Source organism: Rhinopithecus roxellana, chromosome 5 (genome assembly GCF_007565055.1).
Source record: "Rhinopithecus roxellana isolate Shanxi Qingling chromosome 5, ASM756505v1, whole genome shotgun sequence".
NCBI lineage: Eukaryota > Metazoa > Chordata > Mammalia > Primates > Cercopithecidae > Rhinopithecus > Rhinopithecus roxellana.
Window position 1 is genome coordinate 46684209 of NC_044553.1, and position 25119 is coordinate 46709327.

Below are 25119 nucleotides of genomic sequence, written 5' to 3' on the forward strand. Positions count from 1 at the left end.
GTGCTAGGAATGAGGCAATCCACTGGATACACTCACTCCTCTGATCCTACTGAAATTTATCCTGACCATTTGCTTCTTCAGCTAATGATGGAGACACAAATGGACTATCAGGATTTTCCAGATTGCTTTCAATATTCGAAATGCCAAACCATCAGAATTTTAAAAATTACTTTTGGTTTTCCAAATCCTACAACACAGGATGTGTCGACTAGGAGACACCACTTTTAAGACATTTGTTGTACGTGCTTTTTTTGCCTTCCTGTTTTCTGTGGGTTTATTGGTGGTATGAACTGACTATTCCATCCAAGAAAGAGAACTTGCACTGGAGGAGAAATGGGCACAATCCTAACCATAGCATCACCTGGTTACTATCAAGCCTGAGACCAGAAAGCAATCTTTGAAGTGGTTCGACAGCATTGCCTTTGGATAACTGGCTTTCTGGTTCCTTACTGAACACTTGCAGATATGAGTTATGTTAGGTGAGGACATCTTTGAAGCTATCTGCATAAGAACAAGAGTGTAAACTCTGGCAGGACAGACTTTTTTTCACTCAGGTAAGTAATTGGTAATGCAGGGTCTAAGCGTTTTCATAGGAATAAACACATGGGAGGAACACTGTGTAAATTTGGATTAGGTTTTTCTGCATGTAACCAAAATAACAGTGCCTTGCATAGGATTAGAGTTGATTTCCCTTTTACACAAATGAAAGCAAGAGGTAAACAGTGCAAAATACCGAGTAGCTCCATAAAGTCATTAGAACATGAATTCAGGCCAGGCGCGGTGGCTCATGCCTGTAATCTCAGCACTTTGGGAGGCTGAGGCAGGTGGATCACTTGAGGTCAGGAGTTCGAGACTAGCCTGGCTAACATGGTGAAACCCCGTCTCTACCAAAAAAAAAAAAAATCGTCAGGGAGAGGTGACACATGTCTGTATTCCCAGCTACTCAGGAGGCTGAGGCAAGAGAATTGCTTGAACCTGGGAGGCGGAGGTTGCAGTGAGCCAAGATCATGCCACTGCACTCCAGCCTGGGCAACAGAGCGAGAGTGTCAAAAAAAAAAAGGAAATGAATCCAATCTCTTTCTAGTGCAAAGCTTCACCATCCCTAGGGTGTGGTCTAGGTCTTCCTAGTCCAAGCTGGTGACTAAAACTCAGCCATCAGCCAGGCATGGTGGCTCATGCCAGTAATCCCAGCACTTTGGGAGGCCAAGACAGGTGGATCATGAGGTCAGGAGATCAAGACCCTCCTGGCTAACATGGTGAAACCCCATCTCTACTAATACAAAAAGTTAGCCAGGCGTGGTGGCGTGTGCCTGTAATCCCAGCTACTCGGGAGGCGGAAGCAGAAGAATCACTTGAACCTGGGAGGTGGAGGTTATGGTAAGCCGAGATCGCACCACTGCACTCCAGCTTGGGCGACAGAGCAATACTCTGTCTCATAACAAAAACAAAAAAGAAGAATGAAAAGAATCAGTCATCATATTCATATAGAGGAAGGGGAAGAAAGGCATGTGTTCTCCCTATAAAATCATATCCCAGAAGGTGGAAACATTTCCACTTTCAGGTTACTAGCCAGAGTTTAGTTAAATGGTCTCATCCAGCTGCAAAAGATATTGGAAAATGTAGACTTTATACCAAGCACTTTATGCTCAGCCCAATATTAGGGGTTCTTGTACCAAGAAAAAAAGACAAGAGAAATGGATGTGGGGTAGATGATTAGCAGTCTCTGCCACAAACATTGAACCCACCTATGAGACATCAGAAAAGGCCTCCAGAAAGATATAGTATCTAAGCACTGAATAAAATATGCTCAAGAACCCAGGCAGATGAAAGGGATGTAGGAGAGGAGGAAGGGCAGGGTGTTTCTGGTGAAGGGGCAGCACATGTGAGGCCAGAAGAGAGAAGAAGTGTGCGGTGATGGGGGAACTGAAAGTTGCTCGTCTGGCTGATTGAAGACAGGAGGCAGGAGAATTCGCTCCCTATGCAAGGCTCTGGCCAGTCCTCATTCTCCAGCAATGTTCCCAGAGGTCTGGTTCTCCTCCTTTCCTCCTGCTTCAGCTAATTCTCTTAAGTTTAGTGTGAGTGGCTAGCCACTCCCTCCAGGGCAGGAGGGGAAAGAAGTGGATAGTATGTCATAGCCTTGTTAAGAAGGCCCCATACTTATTTTTCAGAACACATTTGAGTTTCTCCTTCAACTAGACCAAAAAACAAAGTATCTTCAGTGAGTTTCTTTCAGAGAGGCTCCAGGGAGGGTGGGGGGGTAAATGAAAAGCCCCCGTCCGAGTCTCTCTTCTGCTCCTCCACACCTAGAAGCTAACTTCCTGCCATTTATATCATAACTGTTACAGGTGAGGGATTCGTGAACTGGGAAACAGGCCAGAGGTTCACTCGGAGATTGCAAAGGCACCTCCAAGTTTGCTTGTCCAAGACTGACTCGTGCTTTTGCCCCGCAATTCATTCCTCTTCCAGTGTTCCTGTCTAGGGGAATGTGTCTGCACACATCCCAATGCCAGAGCGAGAAAGCCAGCAGTTAGCCCAAGCATGGACTCTCCTTCCCTGCCCACATCCAACCACTCATGTGTCTAATAAATTTACCTCCTCAATAGCTTGCACTTCTGCGTACTCCTCTCCACGTCCACTGCACCCTGCACGCTAGTCCAGGCTATTATCATCCTCTCCCGATCACAGCAGTGGTTGCAAGTCTGGTTGCCCTGCATCGGCTCAGAACCCCCTACCCCATGAATCACGCTATAGCCAGTGTCATCATCTTCAACATAAGGCTGATGATGATCCTCCTTCTCCACCTCTTAAAACCCTAGGATGGCTAACTGCAGTCTACACGGCTCTAATCACTCAGGTCCATACCCCTCCTGCTTTGTCAGGCGTCATTCCTTCCCCTGCTCCCTTCACTCCAGCCTCCTTGGCTGACTTTTGCCAATGCTCTGTCCTCCTTTTGGCCTCAGGTCTTTTCCAAGCTGCAATGCTCTTTTCTTCTTCCAGTGAATCCCAGTCTCTTTCTGTTGTCAGTGCCAGTTGCTTTCAGGGGGGAAATCTAAACTCCCAGTCTGCTAAAAGTCCTTGCACATTCCCTACGTTTCTTTCCTTTAATACACATGTTGGTTTATAATTTTACATTCACTGGTTATTTGATTAGTGTTTCTTTGATGCATTTTTAGTAGGGTGATCCTTCCAGCTAAAGGACTACAAAGGTTTCAGATTTATTCTGGAAACATTTTCTCTTTGCACATTTAAAGGGAAAGTGATCTTTTCTAATATTTGCAGATAAGAGGAATGTTTGAAGTTAGAGTCCTAAAGGATTATTATTTGTATAATGATTTTGTATTTTTTTCCATTTTAATGTTTACAATTTAATAAATCTCTTGATGACTGCAGACGTGTGTGGCTGTTTGGTATTATTCAGAAACATCACAGTAATGGCAGTTTTTTCAATTGGTGTGTAGTCCTCAATAATTATATATGGAATTGCTGTCAAACCAGTAAGACTGCATTTATGCATCCATCATTTTCAGGATTGTTGGGTAACCTGGGCATATTTTCCCCAAATAACTTTGCCTCCTTGCATCACAAGGCCCAATTTGCTCACATTTACCTCAATGACAGTACCTGTGGTAATAACACCTGAAGTTGTATACAGTGGGACGACGAGTTCTTCTTTACACCAAGTATTGGTAGGCAAAAGGTGGGCTTTCAGTTCACAATGTGTTACATGGGCTTTCTTGAAACGCAAGCCCATTGGCCTGATGAATCTTTCATACTTAGGTGATATTCTTGTAAAGCCATCTCCAACAAAGCAGACGTTAGTAACCAGCCTCTTCCATGCCTTCTTCTTTTTCCTGTTCGAATAACTTTTAATACTTCTGTTTCTCCCTGGGCACGTACTTTAGGCAGAGGGACTTTCTCTTTTCGTTTCTGTTTGATCATGTTGGAAAGTACTTTAGCTCGAGACTGTCCCTCTCTGTCCAGCAGATAGGCAGGTACTGCTCCCTGTGGAATCTTTTCAGCATTCTTTTTTTTTTTTTTTTTTTTGGTGTTTCTCTTTTCATGCATCTTGATAGTCTTTTTCATTTGTATTTTCTCAGCATGGCCCTGTTTATGGTAAAGCTTAGCCTTCAGACTAATCATTTTCTTTGCCTTCTTTGAACATTCATGAGCCTCTCGACTTTCCTTCTTTCTCTTTTCCTCATGGTAATCCAAACAGTATCCATAGTGTTTACAGCGTAATTCAATATATTTGTTCTGTGGCATGTTGACCGCAGAGCCGCCAGGAGCAGCCCCTGGGGTGTGAAAACGCTCTCAATTTTCAGGTCTTAGAGACCCATGAGCCGACCCCGTGCAGACCCGACAGGAAAGTGATTTTGTATTAACTTTGCTATTGCTTTATATACTGCTATAGAGTAATAAACCCAAATTTCTCTCCCACGTGTTACTAATCAGCTGTGGATAATATTAGGAGGATGCCCTAGTTTGGGAGGTGGCTATCTTAATATTCCTTAATATCCCTTAACTGTTTTGTAGATCCAGAACATTTCTGCCTCCAACTCCAGCAAGGATCTGAAGGTCCAGGACCTTAGGAAAGCTGCCTGTAGAGAGGTGGAGAGGTAACAGCTTGTGGGACAGGGAGGGTCTGCTTGTATTCTTCTGCCTCCTACACCCCTACGTTTAGGAACAAGCCTCATGCCTATTATACTCACCATGAGTTACAAACTAGTGACTCACAGGCCAACTTAGTCCCTTAGATGTGCTTGGCTTGGCTAGAAGGATATTTAAAATTATTATTACTTATTTTTATTTTGAGACAGGGTCTCACTCTGTCTTCCTGGCTGGAGTGCAGTGGCTTGATTTTGGCTCACTGCAACCTCTGCCTCCCGGGTTCAAGCGTTTCTCCTGCCTCAGCCTCCCAAGTAGCTGGGATTACATGCATGTGCCAACAAGCCCGGCTAGTTTTTTTGTGTGTTTTTTTTTGTGTGTGTGTATTTTTAGTAGAGATGGAGTTTTACCATGTTAGCCAGGCTAGTCTCGAACTCGTGGCCTCAACTGATCCACCTGCCCTGGCCTCCCAAAGTGCTGGGATTACAGGTGTGAGCCACCACGCCCATCCTCTATTCCTTTTAAAATATGTTTTAATAGCATTTCTAAATTGTCTTCACAGGGGTCTTTTATATATATTATTTGTTAGGTAAAATTTGAGATATTATGATTGTTGTTACTACAGTGAACTGAGTCTTAATTGTTATTGCATTTTCTAGTGGGTTATTGCCGACATAGAGGAACGCTACTGATTTATGTAGGTTCTAGGTCATTTAGTTCATGAGTCTATAATTTCTCTGCCTGAGCCACTGTCTTTACCTCATGCTCCATCAGAGGTCTCTGATAGTTTCAGGGTGTCCAGACAAATCCATTCATTTACTTAGATCTTCACTGAACATTTATTGAGAACTTCAGTTATGAAGTGTGCTACCCCCCCCCCCACCTCCTACCCCCACATTCATATGTTGAAGCCCTAACCCCCAATATGACTGTATTTGGAGATCTGGCATTCAAAGAGGAAATTAAGGTTAAATGAGGCCATAAGATTGTAGTCCTAGTTAGATAGGACTAGTGTTCTTAAAAGAAGAGAGACATCCGAGCTCCCCCAACCCCCAAGCATAGACAGAGAAAAGGCCACACAAGGAGACAGTGAGAAGGTGGCTGTCTGCAAGCAGGGGAAAGGGGTCTCGCTAGAAACCAATCCCGCTGGCACCTTGGTGTTGGACTTCCAGCCTCTGGAACTGTGAGAAAATACATTTGTGTTGTTTAAGACACTCTGACACTGTGCTTTGTTATGGCAGTCCAAGCAGATGAGTACAGCCTCTTTGTGCCCTAGTTCTTCTGGTTATTTTATGGAAGTGTTATCTCTGGCTAGAAAGTCTTACCTAAGGTCTTCTTTTAATTTAATGGTTAGAGTTGAAGAGAGCTTTAAAAAAAAAATAACCCCATCAAAAAGTGGGCAAAGGATATGAACAGACACTTCTCAAAAGAAGACATTCATACAGCCAACAGACACATGAAAAAATGCTCATCATCACTCACCATCAGAGAAATGCAAATCAAAAAGTGACATAATCATTATGTCATTTATTAATCATTAAAAAATCAGGAAACAACAGGTGCTGGAGAGGATGTGGTGCTGTCCAAACAACAGGTGCTGGATAGGAACACTTTTACACTGTTGGTGGGACTGTAAACTAGTTCAACCATTGTGGAAAACAGTGTGGCGATTCCTCAAGGATCTAAAACTAGAAATACCATTTGACCTAGCCATCCCATTACTGGGGATATATCCAAAGGATTATAAGTCATGCTGCTATAAAGACACATGCACACGTATGTTTATTGAGGCACTATTCACAATAGCAAAGACTTGAAATCAACTCAAATGTCCATCAGTGACAGACTGGATTAAGAAAATGTGGCACATATCCACCATGGAATACTATGCAGCCATACAAAAGGATGACTTCGTGTCCTTCGTAGGGACATGGATGCAGCTGGAAACCATCATTCTCAGCAAACTATCACAAGAACAGAAAACCAAATACCGCATGTTCTCACTCATAGGTGAGAATTGAACAATGAGATCACTTGGACACAGGAAGGGGAGTATGTATCACACACCAGGTCCTATTGTGGGGAGGGGGTGGGGGTAGAGATAGCATTAGGTGATATACTTAATGTAAATGACGAGTTAACGGGTGCAGCACACCAACATGGCACATGTATACATATGTAACAAACCTGCACATTGTGCACATGTACCCTAGAACTTAAAGTATAACAAAAAAAAAAAAAAAAAAAAAAAAACAAGAGAATTAGCATTCATGGCACACAGGGAGGTAATTGATTTCTTTTCGGATAAAACACTTTAAATTGCAAATTTCTTCCAAATCTTAATAAACATTTTTTTCAGTGTTTTCAAGACTCAATATCAGAGAATTAATGGGGACTGAATTGCTTCTTTTCTTTTTTTTTCTTTTCTTTTCTTTTTTTTTTTTTGAAACAGAGTCTTGCTCTGTCGCCTAGGCTGGAGTGCAGTGGAGCGATCTTGGCTTGCTGCAACCTCCGCCTCCCGGGTTCAAGCGATTTTCCTGTCTCAGCCTCTGAGCAGCTGGGATTACAGGCGGGCACCACCACACCTGGCTAATTTTTGTATTTTTAGTAGAGACAGGTTTTCACCGTGTTGGCCAGGATGGTCTTGATCTGTTGACCTCGTCATTCGCCCGCCTCAGCCTCCTAAAAGTGCTGGGATTACAGGCCTGAACAACCATGCCTGGCCTGAATTCTTTCTAAAGGTAAATCTCCACAAACAAACCCATTGATTCTCAGGGCAAAAAAGGAGAGGGAGACACATCCATGCACGAGGCCTAAGTGGGAAAGAAAAGATCCATCAGGAAGAGAAAATGGGAGGAAAGACCCAGCTCCTCATTCTGGCAATTCAGAGTCTGTAGCCCATATTTCTTCGCACCTTAGACAAGACCATGAGATTTTCTCAGGTAGAAGGGGCTGTTCACTTTGGTGTGGAATCCTGTAGTAGTTTGGTGAGAAAGTTCCTAAACATTCTTTGTTTTTTTTTTAGAGACACAGTCTCGCTCTGTTGTCCAGGCTGGAGTGCAGTGGAGCAACCATAGCTTACTGTAGACTCCAACTCTTGGGCTCAAGCAATCCTCCTACCTCAGCCTCCTGACTGAGATGACATGTATGCACCACTATACCCACCTCATTTTTGTAGAGATGGAGTCTCACTATGTTGCCCAGGCTGGCCTCTCACCCCTGGCCTCAAGTGGTCCTCCCACCTTGGCCTCCCAAAGTGTTGGAATTGCAGGCATTAGCCACCATGCCCAGCCTATATTTGTCACAACAGCTGGAATAACCTCAAGATCAGATCACTTGCTATCCTGTTCAAAACTCTTCCAATGGCATTTCATCACATCTGAAATGAAATCCATGTGTTTCTAATGGCCAGTAAAGCCAATAGGTCTGGGCCCTGACCATCACCCTGAAATAATCTCCTACCATCCTGCTTCCCTCTCACTCTGTCCCAGCTACACTGGCTTCTTTGTGCTCTTTGAACACACAGAGCTGACACCAAGCCCAGGGCCTTTGCATGTTCTCTTCTGTCTGCCAAGAGTGCTCTTTCTTCCAAACTTTGTTTCTTTTGCTCCCTCAAAGCCCTGCTAACATGTTACTTCCTCAGAGAGGTCTTCCCTGACTCCTCAGTCTAAGCCATCTTGCCTCCTGCACATCCCTTCCTTGTTAGCATTCAGGTTATAGAGTCATTTGATTATTTATGATCTGTCTTCCACTACAGTATAAGGTCTGTGAGAACAGGAATTTGGTAGTGTATGTGGGATGAATGAATGAACAGGCCAGCCTGCCAAGAACAGAGTGGGAGGGGTTTGTGAGGGTATGAAGAATGCAACCGTATGCCTCTTTCTGCTAAGAATTAGGCCGGGCTCTGTGGCTCACACCTGGAATCTCAGTACTTTGGGAGGCTGAGGCGGGTGGATCCCTTTAGGTCAGGAGTTCAAGACCAGCTTGGACAATAGCAAAACCCCGTCTCTACTAAAAAGATGAAAATTGGCTGAGCATGGTGGTGCATGCCTGTAATCCCAGCTACTTGCGAGGCTGATGTGGAAGGATCGTTTGAACCCTGGAGGCAGAGGCTGCAATGAGCCGAGATCAGGCCACTGCACTCCAGCCTGGGCGACAGAGTGAGACTTCATCTCAAAAAAAAAATAATAATAATAATTGCTACTACTTCATCCTTTCCATCCCATGTCCCTAAAAACTTCAGCATAAGTACGCTCCACACACGAGGAGAGAACAAACCCTCCCACTGACCTTGGGCCCATCCTCTTTCTCCCACACTGCCTCTTTTGAGTTATCTCATTTTGCTCCCAATAGCCAGCCTTGACTTTTCTGGGCTTATCTGGGCATCAGGGACCCATGTTGTACATTCAGTTGCCCCGATTATGTCTGCCTTAGAGCGTCTCCTAGGGTGGCCAGTGTAAAATAGTCACCTAGGGGCCCGGAGCTTCTGCAGTCTGCCACTCGCTCCTTCTACCTGATAACAAATACTATTCCTTTTATCCTTGCAACTTGACCCAGAAAGAGGTGGCTGTCAATGTTCAAGGGCCCTGGAAAGGAAGACTGGAAATGTGAAACCACTGGGCACAGGGGAATGGGTGGGTCTGAGAGTCTGAAAGACAGTGCTAGAGCATGCGCCTTCCAGATCATTCTCATTGAAAAATTCATAATGACCTTCCCTCCCCAAGCCAAGAAAGGATAAACACTCACACCTCCTTACCTTCTTACATTCTCGTTTCTAAGGTAAAATATAATGCGTTAAGAATCTGTAAGTTATCTCATTTAATTGGCACTCTGCTTTATCAGATATGCACTATCATCACCCACTTACAGATGAGGAGATTGAGGCTGGGGGATGTGAAATAATTTATTTCAATTCACATGGTTTGCGAGCAGTGGAGTCAGGATCCTAATGTAGATACTAACCAGTGTTATTTGGCATACCAATTGAAATCAGTTACCTACACTAACTTTAAAACAACATGAGCTTTATTAAAGCAAATTTATATATCATAAAATTCACCCACTTAAGTGTACAATTCGATAATTTTAGTAAGTTTGCAGAGTTGTGCAACCATTACCACAATCCAGTTTTAGAACATTTCCACTACCCCAAAATGTTTCCTCATGTCCATTTTCGGTTCATACCCACTCCTACCCCCAGCTCTAGGCAACCGCTGATCTACTTTCTGTTTCTATAAATTTGCTGTTTATAGAGAAATGAAATCATCCTGCATGATATTTTACTACAAGCTGCATTTGTTTTGTGAAGACTGTTCAGCTCAGTTCTCAACATTCAGTTCAGAGTTGGGGATTGGCTTAGCACAAGGAGGAAGGTATTGTAACTCCATTTCTGCAAGATGTCTACAGGGAAAGATTTTTTCTTTTTTTTAAGGAGAATTTGTATTATTTTAATTATTTTTATGTGCAGAAAACTCAACAGCATACATTTAACCCAATTTGGTGGCAAGTTCTTTAGCCTTTGGCTGTTCCACCTTGGCAATGAGAGCCACAGACTTGGGAGCCAGGACACTGACTCCCCAGTGATGACGGATCTCATCATATCTGCCATTCTAATTAGTTCTGATAGCTTCCTCCAGCTAAGCCAAAGTTTCTCTGTCTTTCAAGTTAGCCTGTGTGGTGACAGTGGTCCAGGTCTTCCCATGGACTAGACGTCCCAGTCTTACCTTTCCCTTGATAATGCAGTCAGGGACCTTTATTTTACAACACAGAGAAATGCACTATCATCACCCACTTTCTTTCTTTCTTTCATTTATTTTTATTTATTTATTTATTTTTTTGAGACGGAGTCTCACTCTGTTGCCCAGGCTGGAGTGCAGTGGCCCGATCTTGGCTCACTGCAAGCTCCGCCTCCCAGGTTCACGCCATTCTCCTGTTTCAGCCTCCTGAGTAGCTGGGACTACAGGCACCTGCCACCACACCTGCTTAATTTTTTTGTATTTTCGGTAGAGACGGGGTTTCACCATGTTAGCCAGGATGGTCTCAATCTCCTGACCTGGTGATCTGCCTGCCTCGGCCTCCCAAAGTACTGGGATTACAGGCATGAGTCACCACGCCTGGCCTATCATCCACTTTCCAGATAAGGAGGCTGAGGCTGGGAGCAGGCAGAAGACAACTAGCTCGATGGGATCCACATCACATCCAGTCACCACCAGCTGAGACTTCTTGTTCTCCACTAAGGTGGCTACAGTGATAACTCCTGCTTGAAGGACAGGTGGTTTCTTAGTGGGGACGTCCCCTTTGCTGGCAGCTTTCTTCTCAGCCCACGCCAACAGCCTCTGCTTCTTCTCTTGCTTTGTCTCTGGTCTGTACTAGTGGGCCAGCTTATGTATTATAATTGAGTAGCTGTTTGGGGGTCCAAGGTCTGGGTGAACTAGTTCATCACAGTAAGCACCTTCAGCCACGTGTAGAGGACGGTTCTTTGCCACTGCACCCTGATAAAGCAGGGCCATTTGACAAAGCAAGTGAGGTCCCTTTTGGGTTAGGTGTGCTGTCCAATACCAAGATTCTTAGCCCTTTTCTCCAACACGGGATTCACCACTTTCCTGGCCTCCTGCTTCTTTGCGACAGCAGCGGCTGGAGCCACCTTCTTCCCCTTGTCCTTCTTCCCTTCTGGCATCTTGGGTGGCAGGAGGAAAGAGAAAAAAAGTTTTTGTTTGATAAATATTCCAGGCTTCTGAGGACAGGGACTCAGCACTACCTGGCTGAAAGCAGAAAATCAGGGTGGAGGTGATTGTAGGGTTGGGGAATCATGCATGGGTTTTTTTTGTTGTTGTTGTTGCTTTTGTTTTACTTCTTAAAATATTTGAAATAGTTGATTTTAATTCATGGACTTAACTCCAAGTCATTTCAAGGATGACTCCATTTAAAATAAAATACAGCTGGGCACAGTGGCTCATGCCTGTAATCCTAGCACTTTGGGAGGCTGTGGCAGGCAGAGCACCTGAGGTCCAGTGTTCAAGACAAGCCTGGCCAACAAATCCCATCTCTATCAAAAATACAAAACTTAGCCGGGCACAGTGGCTCACATCTGTAATCCCAGGACTTTGGGAGGCCAAGGCGGGTGGATTACAAGGTCAGGAGATTGAGACTATCCTGGCTAACACAGTGAAACCCCATCTCTACTAAAAATACAAAAAATTAGCTGGGCATGGTGGTGTGCACCTGTAATCCCACCTACTCAGGAGGCTGAGGCAGGAGAACCTCTTGAACCTGAGAGGCGGAGGTTGCAGTGAGCCAAGATCACGCCATTGCACTCCAGCCTGGGCAACAAGAGCAAAACTCCGTCTCAAAAAAACAAAAATAAATAAAATACAAATAACAAAATGAAGCCCTAAAGATTTGATTTTAAAATGTAATCTTGCTGGTCTGAAGGCAGTGAGTTATCTCACTTTTGTGTCTGGAATTAGTGGGTTCTTGGTCTCGCTGACTTCAAGAATGAAGCCGCGGACCCTTGTAGTGACTGTTACAGTTCCTAAAGATGGCTTGTCTGGAGTTGTTCGCCCCTCCTGGTGAGTTTGTGGTCTCGCTGGCTTCACAGTGAAGCTGCAGATGTTTGCGGTGAGTGTTACACCTCTTAAATGCAGTGCAGACCGAAAAAAATGAGCAGCACCAAGATTTATCATGAAGAGCAAAAGAACAAAGCTTCCACAGCACAGAAGTAGACTAGACCCAATTTCCGCTGCTGGCCGGAGCAGCCTGCTTTTATTCCCTTATCTGGCCCCACCCACATACTGCTGATTGGTCCATTTTGACAGAGTGCTGATTGGTGCGATTACAATCCCTGAGCGAGACACAGAGTGCTGATTGGTGCATTTACAATCCTCTAGCTAGACATAAAAGTTCTCCAACTCCCCATCAGACTCAGGACACCAGCTGGCTTCGCCTAATGGTCCTGCTGTGGGGCCACGGGCGGAGCTGCCTGACAGTCCCCTGCCGGATGCCTGCACTCCTAAGCCCTTGAGCATAGATGGGACCAGCTGCCACGGAGCAGGAGGTGGTGCCCATTGGGTGGGCTTGGGCCGCACAGGAGCTCACCGCGGGTAGGGCAGGGGGCTCAGGCATGGTGGGCTGCAGGTCCCCAGCCCTGCCCCACAGGGAGGTGGCTGAGGCCTGGCGAGAATTGCAGCACGGCCCAGGCGGGCCTGCAGTGCTGGGGGAGGGGGCCCACCCTCTGCAGCTGCTGGCCCGGGTGCTAAGCCCGCTGGCTGGCCAGTGGGCTGGCCACTGCCAGTGCGGGGCCCTCTGAGCCGGTGCCCACCCAGAGCTCGCGCTGGCCCGCGAGCACCATGTGCAAACCCGGCACCTCTCCCTCCACACCTCCCGGCAAGCAGAGGGAGCTGGCTCCAGCCTCAGCCAGACCAGAGAGGGGCTCCCACAGTGCAGCCGCGGGCTGAAGGGCTCCGCAAGCGTGGCCAGAGTGGACGCCGGGGCCGAGGAGGCGCAGAGAGCAAGTGAGGGCTGCGAGCACATTGTCATCTCTCACTTTGATTGTTCAGTCAGTTACAGATAAAACACCTTGTTCTACTCTTTCCCTCCTTCTTGCTACTACACTTGACTAATCTTTAAAAATAAAATTTAATAAAATTTTAAAAATTAAAGTGTCATCTTAAGGGTGGCCCTGAAGTGATTCAGCTCATCTCTATCTGGTGGCTCCTCCCTGGAAGGGGAGGTGAGGAAGATGATACTCCTATTCCCTCCTCTGGACACCCACTCATTCCACTTACAGCCATGTGAGGTTTGGAATGTTTGTTTCTACTCCAGGCCTGGGTCCAGTGCAGTGACACTGGGGCTCTCACTTTTCTGCCTCTGGACTCTCCATTATGCCTGAAGATGCCTTTCTCTGGGACAGTCAGAAGTTACTGCCCCAAACCAGACAGTCAGTCCCCTTTCTTCCCTGTCTGATCACCATCACCTCTGAGAAAAATCCCTATTCTCTCCAGAGAGAAAACAATAGCCCCTACTTCATGCTTCATGACCATGTGGTTCATTGCAGTCCCTTCATCCCCATTTCTCTCCTTGGCAGGAACAAATTCTTTTCAAAGCTGGGGAGGTAGTGCACAGACTCCTTGAAGAGGTCCCAGGGAAAGGGGATGTTCTCTCCTTTCCCCACAGATCACTCACTGGGACTGTCTTTTCTGTACTGAGACAGACCTGAAAACAAGCCAGTTTTAGATTTTCTTCACAAGTTTCTGTAGGTGCAAAGGCTGGGGCAGAATGACTAGAATACAAGTCCTCATTAATAATAATAATAGCTGACATTTATTTATTTGTTTATTTATTATTATTATTTTTTTGAGACGGAGTCTCACTCTGTAACCCGGGCTAGAGTGCAGTGGCCGGATCTCAGCTTACTGCAAGCTCCGCCTCCCGGGTTTACACCATTCTCCTGCCTCAGCCTCCCGAGTAACTGGGACTACAGGCGCCCGCCACCTCTCCCGGCTAGTTTTTTTTTTGTATTTTTAGTAGAGACGGGGTTTCACCGTGTTAGCCAGGATGGTCTCGATCTCCTGACCTCGTGATCCGCCCATCTCGGCCTCCCAAAGTGCTGGGATTACAGGCTTGAGCCACCGCGCCCGGCTTGTACTATATGCTATACAATGAATGTTTTATCTGCTTTTTTCTCATCCAGTACTCAGAATAACTCTATATTAGGCTCACTTTACAAAAAAATTTAGCATTTTGTTATAGAACAGAAATTATGCAGAATTATTAAATTATTGGTGTCACAGACATTTTACTGTATCTGTATTATTAGTACAGAAATTAGTATTAAGGCATAGAAATTATTAGTACAAAGATGATGTCAGTACTATTATTATAATATACAAATTACCAGTACAGGGCGGGCATGGTGGCTCATGGCTGTAATCTCATAACTGTGGGAGGCCAAGGCGGTGGATCACAAGGTCAGTAGAGCGAGACCAACTTGGCCAACATGGTGAAATCCCGTCTCTACTAAAAATACGAAATTAGTCGCGCATGGTGGTACATGCCTGTAGTCCCAGCTACCTGAGAGGCTGAGGCAGGAGAATAGCTGGAACCCGGCAGGTGGCGGTTGCAGTGAATCGAGATCGCACCATTGCACTCCAGCCTGGACAGCAAGAGTGAAACTCCATATCCAAAAAAAAGAAGAAATTACTAGTACAGAAGAAAGTGTCAGTACTACTATTGGCCCCTATTTGCAGAAAACTGAGGCTTGAAGAGGTTAAGCTAACTTATCCAAGGTTACAGAGTTAGTGAGTAGAGCTAACTGAATTCAGTCCACACAAATAACTTAGCTCTTAACCTTAAGTAAAGCTTACCCTCCTCTGTGCCTCCCACACTCACTCCTGGCTTCTTCCTAGGCAGGGATGAGTGAGGCCAGAAGGAGTATATGAGCTGTGGACTACAAGAAAAAAAACACGGTGACTGAAGGAGAAGGAACTCCTAGTCCTTCCTGGTGACCCAGAGCAAACAGGGAAATGGGTAATTCATTAACCAGAGAAAAGTCCCACATCCTGTATTTGAAAGAAACATTTTAAAAGTTAGAAAATGCATTTGAACAATGTTGTATTTAAACCAAGCTCAAGCAACAGATGTTTCTTTTCTTTTGAGACAGTGTCTTGCTTTATTGGCTCTGTTGCCCAGGCTGTAGCACAATGGCTGATCTAGGCTTACTGATCTTGGCTGAACTCTACCTGCTGAGTTCAAGCGATTCTCCTGCCTCAGCCTCCTGAGTAGCTGGGATTACAGGCATGCACCACCACACCCAGTTAATTTTTGTATTTTTAGTAGAGACGGGGTTTCACCATGTTGGCCAGGCTGGTCTTGAACTCCTGGCCTCAACTGATCCTTTTGCGTCGGCCTCCCAAAGTGCTGGGATTACAGAGGTGAGCCACCACGCCAGGCCCAGATGTTTCTTTAGAATAGATTTTACACCAGGCTTTCCATTCGGCTTTTGAACATTATGTTGAAGTATATTAGCTTTTATAATTACTTTATTCTAAGATCTTGCCCTATGAATGAGTCCAAATATCATAACCCACAGATCAGGGAGGGTTAGGAAAACGCACAGAGCATAGGCTAGGATTTGCTTTGGGAATGGTCGTTGGGGCAGAGGATGCTTGTTAGAGGGAAGGGCTGTCTGTTACGTATGGTTGCTGGGAGCCCAGGACTGGACTCAGAAGAGAAGCAAGATGAGTATCAGTCCATAGCAGAAACAAAGAGGTATATATGTATCTTCCAATAGAGACCACTGGGGTTCCCACAAGAAAAGCTGACAAATAGTTCAGCTGGAAACATGAAGAGGGGAAGGAAATTACTCAGAGTATTGATCAGAATGTATATAGTAGCCCTCAAACGCAACAAACTCAGCACAGCTGCACCCACTTCTCCTTCAGAGCAGGGAAAAGACAAAAGTTTCAGAAACTTTCCATCCTCTCACCCTCATAGGTGTGAAATCATCTCCCTCCACCAGGAGGAAGAAAATAATTTAATTGGCCAGGTGCAGTGGCTCACACCTGTAGTCCCAGCACTTTGGGAGGCCGAGACGAAAGGATTGCTGAAGGCCAGGAGTTTGAGACCAGCCTGGCCAACGTGGTGAAACCCCATCTCTACTAAAAATACAAAAATTAGCCGGGCATGGCAGGCACCTGCAGTCCCAGCTGAGTCTGGCCCTGAAGCAGGAGAGTCCCTTGAATCCAGGAGATGGAGGCTGCAGTGAGCCAAGAATGCACAACTGTAATCCGTCTCAATAACAACAACAAAAATACTTTAATCTTTATTTGTCTTAGGTGAGTGCCCCGGGGTGGAACCTGCTGCAGCCTTTACTTGAGTGGACAGAAAAACAAAGAACCAAAAAAAAAAAAAAAAAAAAAAAAAAAAAATGGGGGATGAGAGGCTATGACAGTTAAAAGGAAGGGGGAGAATGGGATAGAGTGAGGTGGGAGGGGCAGAGGGGAGAAGCCACAAGGAGGGCTTGGATTTTTGGGGCTGTTGGCCCAGATCTGCATGTGGGTCCAGCTTCTCTGTTCCTCTGAGTGGGGAGATTGTGCTGTAGAGACAGTCCAGCATAGTGGACCGGGGGCTGGGACTCCTAAGATGGTGCAGTAAGGTTGCAAGTTTGGGGCAGTTTAGCATTTATGATGGCACAGGAGGTCCGGGAGTTTTGTTGGGGAGAGAAAAGACTTGCTGAAACAGAAAAGACTTGCTGTAAAGCAGTTATTCATGAAGGAGAAGATTTCTTCAGTCAGAATTTATGTTGCTACCCTGCAAGCTGGTTTTTGGATTAATCAAAAGACAGTTCCAAAGAACAGTGTTACAAGCCGGGTGCGGTGGCTCATGTCTGTAATCCCAACACTTTGAGAGACTGAGGCTCGTGGATCTCTTGAGCCCAGGAGTTTAAGACTAGCCTAGACAACATGGCAAAAGCCTATCTCTGCAAAAATATAAAAATTTGCTGGACATGGTGGTATGCGTCTATAGTCCCAGCTATTTGGGAGGTTGAGGTGGGAGAATCACTTGAGTCCAGGAGGTTGAGACTGCAGTGAACTGTGATTGCACCATTGCACTCCAGCCTGGGTGACCCTGTCTTGGAAAGAAAAATTTTTTAAAAAGGTGTTACAGGGCCGGGCGCGGTGGCTCAAGCCTGTAATCCCAGCACTTTGGGAGGCCGAGACAGGGCGGATCACGAGGTCAGGAGATTGAGACCATCCTGGCTAACATGGTGAAACCCCGTCTCTACTAAAAAAAAAAAATACAAAAAACTAGCCGGGCGAGGTGACGGACGACTGTAGTCCCAGCTGCTTGGGAGGCTGAGGCAGGAGAATGGTGTAAACCCAGGAGGCGGAGCTTGCAGTGAGCTGAGACCCGGCCACTGCACTCCAGCCTGGGCGGCAGAGCGAGACTCCATCTCAAAAAAAAAAAAAAAAAAAAAAAAAGGTGTTACAGTGGGTCCCTCCCTGGACTGTCTCTGCTGCCATCTGCTATGGAGTGGCCCCGGGGGAAACTGGGCATCAGTGTAGGAAGGCAGAGTGTTGCCTCAGGCCTTTCTGGGCTTTCCACTGTTGACATTAAAATTAGCCTTGAACTGGTTGAGAAAGTTCCTCCCTGAGCCCCTTTTCAAGGGGAAAGAAATCAATCAAAAAATAAAAAGTAAGAAAAACCAAACACATGTACCTTGTGTTGTAAACATGCTACCTTAAGTGAAGGTGCAGATCAAGAGAGAGAAACCAGAGATTTACAATTTTGTTATATGTGCAGCTCCCTTGGGAGCAACAGCACTCCACGCAAGGCCACTCAGGTGAAGCCCCGGGTCAGTCACGTGGCAAAGGGGGCGAGGGGGTGGCTGTGGAAATGCACCTTTCTTGTGGTCTCTGTGGGAGGCGGGGAACATGGCTTACTCCTGGCTAATTTGAATAATTTCACTGGGCTCTGAGACACAGGGGCTGTCCCTCATTGTCTGGCACCTGGTCCAGGGCAGTTAGGGTGGGTGTGTAGTGTCCCAGAGTGTGAGGGCCCAGTCAGGGAGGTGGTTGAGGTGCGGACGTAACTAGCTGTCCAAGAAGAGGAACCGACCATCTCTAGCCAGGGCCTCAAAACTGGGTGGACAGTATTAAATACAGACACACACACACACACAACCACACACCCTGTGAACTGAGGAATTAATAGCTAATTTTCTTATTTTAGGGGGCATAATCTTGGGAAAATAGAAAAGTCTCTTGTACTTAAGCCTAAATTTGCAGAGTTCTAAGCCATTATCTGCTATTCCTTATTGTAGCATGCAAGAGCTCTTGTTTTGGCCAGGCATGGTGGCTCATGCATGCAATCCCAGCACTTTGCAAAGCAGTGGTGGGAGGATAGCTTGAGGCTAGAGTTTGAGACCAGTCTGGGCCGCATAGTGAGACCCCTGTCTCTAAAAAAAAAAAAAAGAGTTCCTGTTTAAGCCATTGGTAGATGGCTGTTTTCATTTCCTCAGCAAACCAATTTGCTTGGGAAGCCACAGCCCACAGCTTCCTCCCAGGTGTTCTTAATCATCCTTGAGAAGGGAAAGAGGAGGGTCAGGTTGCTCTGAGGCTCTGGCGAGTAGAATGGTGGCCCTTCCAAAGACGTCCGCATTCTAATTCTTTTTCGTTTTTTGGAGACAGAATCTCACTCTGTCACCCAGGCTGGAGTGCAGTGGCGTGATCTCGGCTCACTGCAACCTCCATCTCTCACGTTCAAGGGATTCTCCTCCAGCCTCCTGAGTAGCTGGGATTACCATCATGCCCAGTTAATTTTTGTATTTTTAGCAAAGACAGGGTTTCACCATGTTGGCCAGGCTCGTCTCGAGCTCCTGGCCTCAAGTGATCCACCTGCCTTCCCGCCTTGGCCTCCCAAAGTGCTGGGATTATCGGTGTGAGCCACCACCCCTGACCCACATTCTAGTTCTTGGAACTAGTGAATATGCTACTGTCGGAGTAGCTGAGCCCATGAAATGAACTGAAAACAGACAGATTAACAGGAGAAAAGTTATACAAATGTATTATGTGCACGGGGCATCACAGGAAAGAAAAGGGAATACTCCCAAAACCAGAGGGATTTAGGAGCTTGTATGCCCTCTTCATAGGGGAGAGGGGAGGATGTATGCAGGCAATTTAGGAGAGAGTAAGTGATTCTGGAATAAAAACGAATGGGCCCTTCTCTGGGTGTGGTGTTGGCTTCTTGTTTTCTCTCCTGTGATGAGTTAATCTTCCCTGGCTGTTGAAACTCCTGAGGAGGGGACTGGTGACAGCTGAGTTCTTTTTTGAGGATCTGTATTTAGGCAGGTGGGGAGTTAAGAGAAAGCCTCCCCTTGCATTTGCTCTCTTTCCAGTACCTCCAGCTCTAAGGAATCAATATACCAAATTGGTGTATTTGAGGCTGGCATTTCCTGAGCTCTTTCATTACCTGACATGGTAAAAGGAAAAAACATTTTTTTTTTTTTTTTTTTTTTTTTTTTTTTTTTTTTTTTTGAGAGTGAATCTCACTCTGTCACCCAGGCTGGAGTGCAGTGGCGGGATCTCGGCTCACTGCAAGCTCTGCCTCCCAGGTTCACGCCATTCTCCTGCCTCAGCCTCCCGAGTAGCTGGGACTACAGGCATCCGCCACAATGTCTGGCTAATTTTTTGTATTTTTAGTAGAGATGGGGTTTCACTGTATTAGACAGGATGGTCTCGATCTCCTGACCTCATGATCCGCCCTCCTTGGCCTCCCAAAGTTCTGGGATTACAGGCGTGAGCCACCACGCACAGCGTGTTTTCTTTTTTGAGATGAAATCTCGCTCTGTTGCCCAGAATGGAGTGCAGTGGCACAATCTTGGCTCACTGCAACCTCCGCCTCCTGGGTTCAAGCAATTCTCCTGCCTCAGCCTCCTGAGTAGCTGGGATTATAGGCATGTAACACCACGCCTGGCTAATTTTGGTATTTTTAGTAGAGACGGTGGTTTCACTATGTTGGCCAGGCTGGTCTTGAACTCCTGACATCTTGATCCGCTTGCCTTGACCTCCTAAAGTGCTGGGATTACAGGCGTGAGCCACCGCATCCAGCAAAAGGAAATTAAGATTGCTCATCAGCTGATCTTGAGATAGGGCCATTCTAATCATGAGTGCTTAAAAGTGGAACACAGAGGCAGAAGAGAGGATTGGAGAGATGCTATGTTGAAAGGACTTGATCTGCTGTTGCTGGCTTGAAGACGGCAAAAGGGGCCATGTGCCAAAGAATGCAGGCAGCCCCTAGAAACCGGCAGAGTCAAGGAAATGAAGCTTTTTCTAGAGCCTCTAAAAAGAATACAGCTCTGAGACCGGGCATGGTGGCTCACACCTGTAATCCCAGCACTTTGGGAGGCCAAGATGGGCAGATCACGAGGTCAGGAGATCGAGACCATCCTGGCTAACACGGTGAAACCCCGTCTCTACTAACAATACAAAAAATTAGCTGGACGTGGTGATGGGCGCCTGTAGTCCCAGCAACTCAGGAGGCTGAGGCAGGAGAATGGCGTGAACCCAGGAGGTGGAGCTTGCAGTGAGCTGAGATTGCGCCACTGCCCTCCAGCCTGGACGAAAGAGTGAGACTCCATCTCAAGAAAAAAAAAAAAAGAATACAGCTCTGTATACATTTTGATTTTAGCCCAGTGAGGCCCATGTTAGACCTCTGACCTGCAGAACTGTAAGATAATAAGTTTGTGCTGTTTTAAGACACCACGTTCATTATATATATATTTATATATTATATATTATATATATTTATATATTATATATTATATATTTATATATTATATATATAATATATATTTAAATGGCAGCAAAAAGAATAGTACAGAGGCTGAGAGGAGTTAGCTGCTCTTGAATGATGGAAGATTCCCCATTCAGAACCATTCTCCTATACCTCTTGCTACTAAAACCATTCAATATCAATGATTTGTTTTTAAGCAGAAATGAGCTGATTAAGGGATATTCAGTAGTTTACAGAATCTCTGGGAGGGTCACAGACTGGATTCTGGAGCACACAGCCAGGTACAATCCCTGAATATACCGTAGGACTGCTCTTCTAAAACATTTAAACAAATCTGTTTATATGTTTACTTTGTAAAGTTTCAAACCACAGAAAAATGGAAAGAGCACTGTAATGAATCCCCAGATCTCCTGGACTTGGTTGGGTTTCCCTCAGAGGAGATCCTGAGAGAACCTGGGTACAGGACGTTATCCCAGAAAGCACAAGTGAAAGGGTGCAGGACATGGGACAGGGAAGGAAAACACAGTAATAATATGTGCATTCCTGCAGCAGTCACCGCTGTGTGCAACCAGGGCTCCGTCCTGGGGACCTTCTGGGAAACCAAGCACGATAAGCTTCCCAGTTGTCTCGCCAAAGGGTGGGGAGACGGGGGCTTTTATCCACTGCCTCCTCTTCCCATTGGTTAAGAGTCAACCCTGAGAAAGTCAACTGCCTCAGTTTCCAGGTTGTGCCTAACCAGTAGTATTGCACGCTTCCCTGTGCTGGAGAAAGCCGTCTGGCAGAGAAGCAGTGAGATGTACCATTTGAGGTGTCAAGTCTTCCCATGGCAAAAACTGTGAACCACAGCTGTGAGTGAACTCAAACAGGAGCTAAGGGGATGTGGGGTGGGGCATCAACATTGTCTGCTACAATCCCTCCTAAGATTTACTGCTAACATCTAAGCTTCTCTTTCCCTCTTTCTCTATACGCCCACACATACGGCAAAGACATAGTATTTATCATGTGCCGGGCACTGTGTCTCTATTCAGCCCCTGAGTCTGCATAATGACCTTGTGAAGCAGGTATCCCATACCTGTGATGCTTAGCCGTCACTGGAATCATTCCAAAGGGTGCTGGAACCAATCTATTTTCAAATGTCATTATGCTAGAAATTACATTTTGTGCAACTATTTGAACTTATGGTGACAAATTTTAGATGCCAACCTAAAAATATACAGGGGGGTGCATAGTTTTTCAAAATTCTTTTTTGCGAGTAAGCAGCCAAACAGTTCCCATCCTAGACTTATGCTGTCGTGTCTGCATCTGGTGCTATGCCCAGAATCACTGAAGAGGGTGATGGGGGCTGGGGAAGGGGGAGACATGGGGAAAGAGCTAAGGCACTTCTGTGGTTGCCGTGAAAGAATCCTGGGAAATACATTTTTAAAAGAAAAACAAAATGAGGGATGCTATAGATAGAAAGTGAGTTCAGCTTGCCGAAGGTCCAGATGGATGCGTGCTGAATACCCAGGCTGTGCTCTCCACATTCTGATTCTGTCCCTCTCGGAGCCTGAGGATGCTGAGTTAGTGGTCACATACTGTACCAAACTGTCGGATCCCCTTTTATATTTACTTGGTTTTCTTAATGTTGCCTCCTCAACCTCTAAGTGTTCAACTTACTTTGTGATCAATGTAGCTATTTAAAAAAAAAAAAAGGTTTTCTGGCCAGGTGCAGTGGCTCACGCCTGTAATCCCAGCACTTTGGGAGGCCACAATGGACAGGTCACTTGAGGCCAGGAGTTCGAAACCAGCCTGGCCAACATGGTAAAACCCTGTCTCTACTAAAAATACAAAAAAAAAAATTAGCCAGGCCTGATGGTGCACGCCTGTAATCCCAGCTACTCAGGAAGCTGAGGCAGGAGAATCACATGAACGCGGGAGGCAGAGGTTTCAGTGAGCCAAGATCGTGCCACTACACTCCAGTCTAGGCAGCAGAGTGAGACTCTGTCTCCAAAATAAATACATAAATAAATAAAAATAAAAAAGGTTTTTTATCTGACTTTATCAGGAAGACAAAGCTGATACTTTTTTCTCTTCTCGAGAACAAATACAGTAGCATTCACTTCACAGTGCAAGCACATTGAGGGCATGATGTGAGCTGTGAGGTAGCTGTGAGGCTGTGATGAGAAATGAGCTATGGGGGTCGAGGCAACAAACAGTGGCAACAGAAAAGCTACCTTATGTGGCGAAGAGGTGCTTTGGATGTAATTTATCTAACTGAGTTTTATAACCAATTAAGTTCATCAGCTGTAACCCCACCTTTTCCTGTTTAGAAAACAACATTCTGTAATTTACAAGGGTAAGCTGGTTGGTTCCCTTGAATCCATTCTCCCCAAGAGTAGAGTAAGAAAAGTTAGAAAGGGTGTTAGAATCTGGTCTAATCAATAGCTTGGTCCAGGGTACAAAGGTGTTTCCCGAGCTTGGTGCAATGTTCAGTTTAGTTCATGTATTCAGCTATTTTTTCCTCCCAATTTGTTGTTCATGTTACCCAGGCATGGTAGGAAAAACCCTAAAGGGTGACTTTTCTTGCTTGATTTCCTCTTCATATCTGGTAACATGGGGGAAGAGCTTAGGCTTTGAAGCCAGACAAGCATGTGTTTAAATCCAGGCTCATCACTTATTAGTTCTGAAGATGGATAGGTTATTTAAATTCTCTGAGCCCCAGTTTCCTTTTCTTCAGAATGGGGGTGATGTCTTCTCCTCATAGGACTGCTGTGAGGAATTAGCAAGGGCATGTGGGCAGACAGCCCAGTCTACTGATATACAATTAACGATGACCAGTGTTAATATTGTCATCATTATCCTTCTGATCTGTAATTCGATTTCTGAACAGACTGACTGTAGAAAAAAAATGTCTTACATAGAAGACTGATTTAAATCTCTTGGCTGGTTTTATCATAAGTTGTAGAAATCAGAAATTGGTATTCTGGTTTTAAATCACTGGTAGGGCCGGGCGCGGTGGCTCAAGCCTGTAATCCCAGCACTTTGGGAGGCCGAGACCGGCGGATCACGAGGTCAGGAGATTGAGACCATCCTGGCTAACACAGTGAAACCCCGTCTCTACTAAAAAATACAAAAATCTAGCCGGGCGAGGTGGCGGGCGCCTGTAGTCCCAGCTACTTGGGAGGCTGAGGCAGGAGAATGGCGTAAACGCGGGAGGCGGAGCTTGCAGTGAGCTGAGATCCGGCCACTGCACCCCAGCCCGGGCGACAGAGCGAGACTCCGTCTCAAAAAAATAAAATAAATAAATAAATAAATAAATCACTGGTAGTTGGTTACTGAAATCACTTCATCAATTTGATTATCCATAGGCCTAGGGTAATGTCCTAAACACAGTAGGCATGCCAATAACAATGATAATAATAACAGCAGTAAGAAATAATTCGAATAACCCTTTAATCTATAAAGCAATTGCAAAAACCATCTCATTTAACCGTATCATTAAAACCTATGATTTAACTAAAACAAATCCTGTTATTCTTCTTCTCATTCAGGGAAGTGGAAGGTAAAATACGAGATATTAAATAACTCTCACCTTTGTGCCTTTGCACTCCCTCTTTCCTCCCTAGAAACTTCCCCTAATCTCTCTTCTATGTATGAAATTGAAACACATTCATCAAGGACCATTTTAAGTTTTCCTCTCCTCTTTTCATAGGAAAGAACTCATTCTTTTCTGACCTTCTATAGTACTTGAAGTGCGAACCACATTATCTAGTACTTCATTACCCTGTCTTTCATTTCTTCCCAATGGTTCCCTGTTTTTGAAGTCTATTAAAAAAACAACAGGCTGGGCGCAGTGGCTCACACTTGTAATTCCACCATTTTGGGAGGTCGAGGCGGGCAGATCACTTGAGGACAAGAGTTTGAGACCAGCCTGGCCAACATGGTGAAACCCTGTCTCTACTGAAAATACACAAATTATCTGAGCATGGTGGTGGATGCCTATAATCCCAGCTACTTGGGAGACTGAGGCAGGAGAATCACTCGAGAATCGCTCCTGGAGCTGGAGTTTGCAGTGAGCTCTCATGCCACTGCACTCAAGCCTGGGGGACAGAGCAAGACTCCATCTAAAAAACAAAAAACAAAGAAACCAAAAAACAACTACAGCTCTGCCCCTCTGGAGGGTAGGGAGCATGCAGCTGGAATGTATTTTGGGTCTTGCCACCTAGCCCCTTTCCCCTTCACACT

At 45.5% G+C, this 25119-nt stretch overlaps 1 protein-coding gene and 1 pseudogene across 6 annotated transcripts in view; one reads left to right on the forward strand and one right to left on the reverse strand.

Moving 5' to 3' along the window:
* The window catches only part of FAM81A (family with sequence similarity 81 member A), a 163303-nt gene that overhangs the window by 26598 nt on the left and 111586 nt on the right, over positions 1-25119 (forward strand). For 3 of the 6 annotated variants that reach the window (XM_030929697.1, XM_030929692.1, XM_030929685.1), the window contains exon 2: positions 4534-4616. The exons of the other annotated variants lie outside the window; for them this stretch is intronic. The gene's annotated coding sequence lies outside the window, so the exon portion shown is untranslated. The remainder of the gene's footprint in view (positions 1-4533; positions 4617-25119) is intronic. 6 annotated transcript variants of the gene reach the window in all.
* Positions 3487-4263, reverse strand: LOC104670886 (annotated as a pseudogene).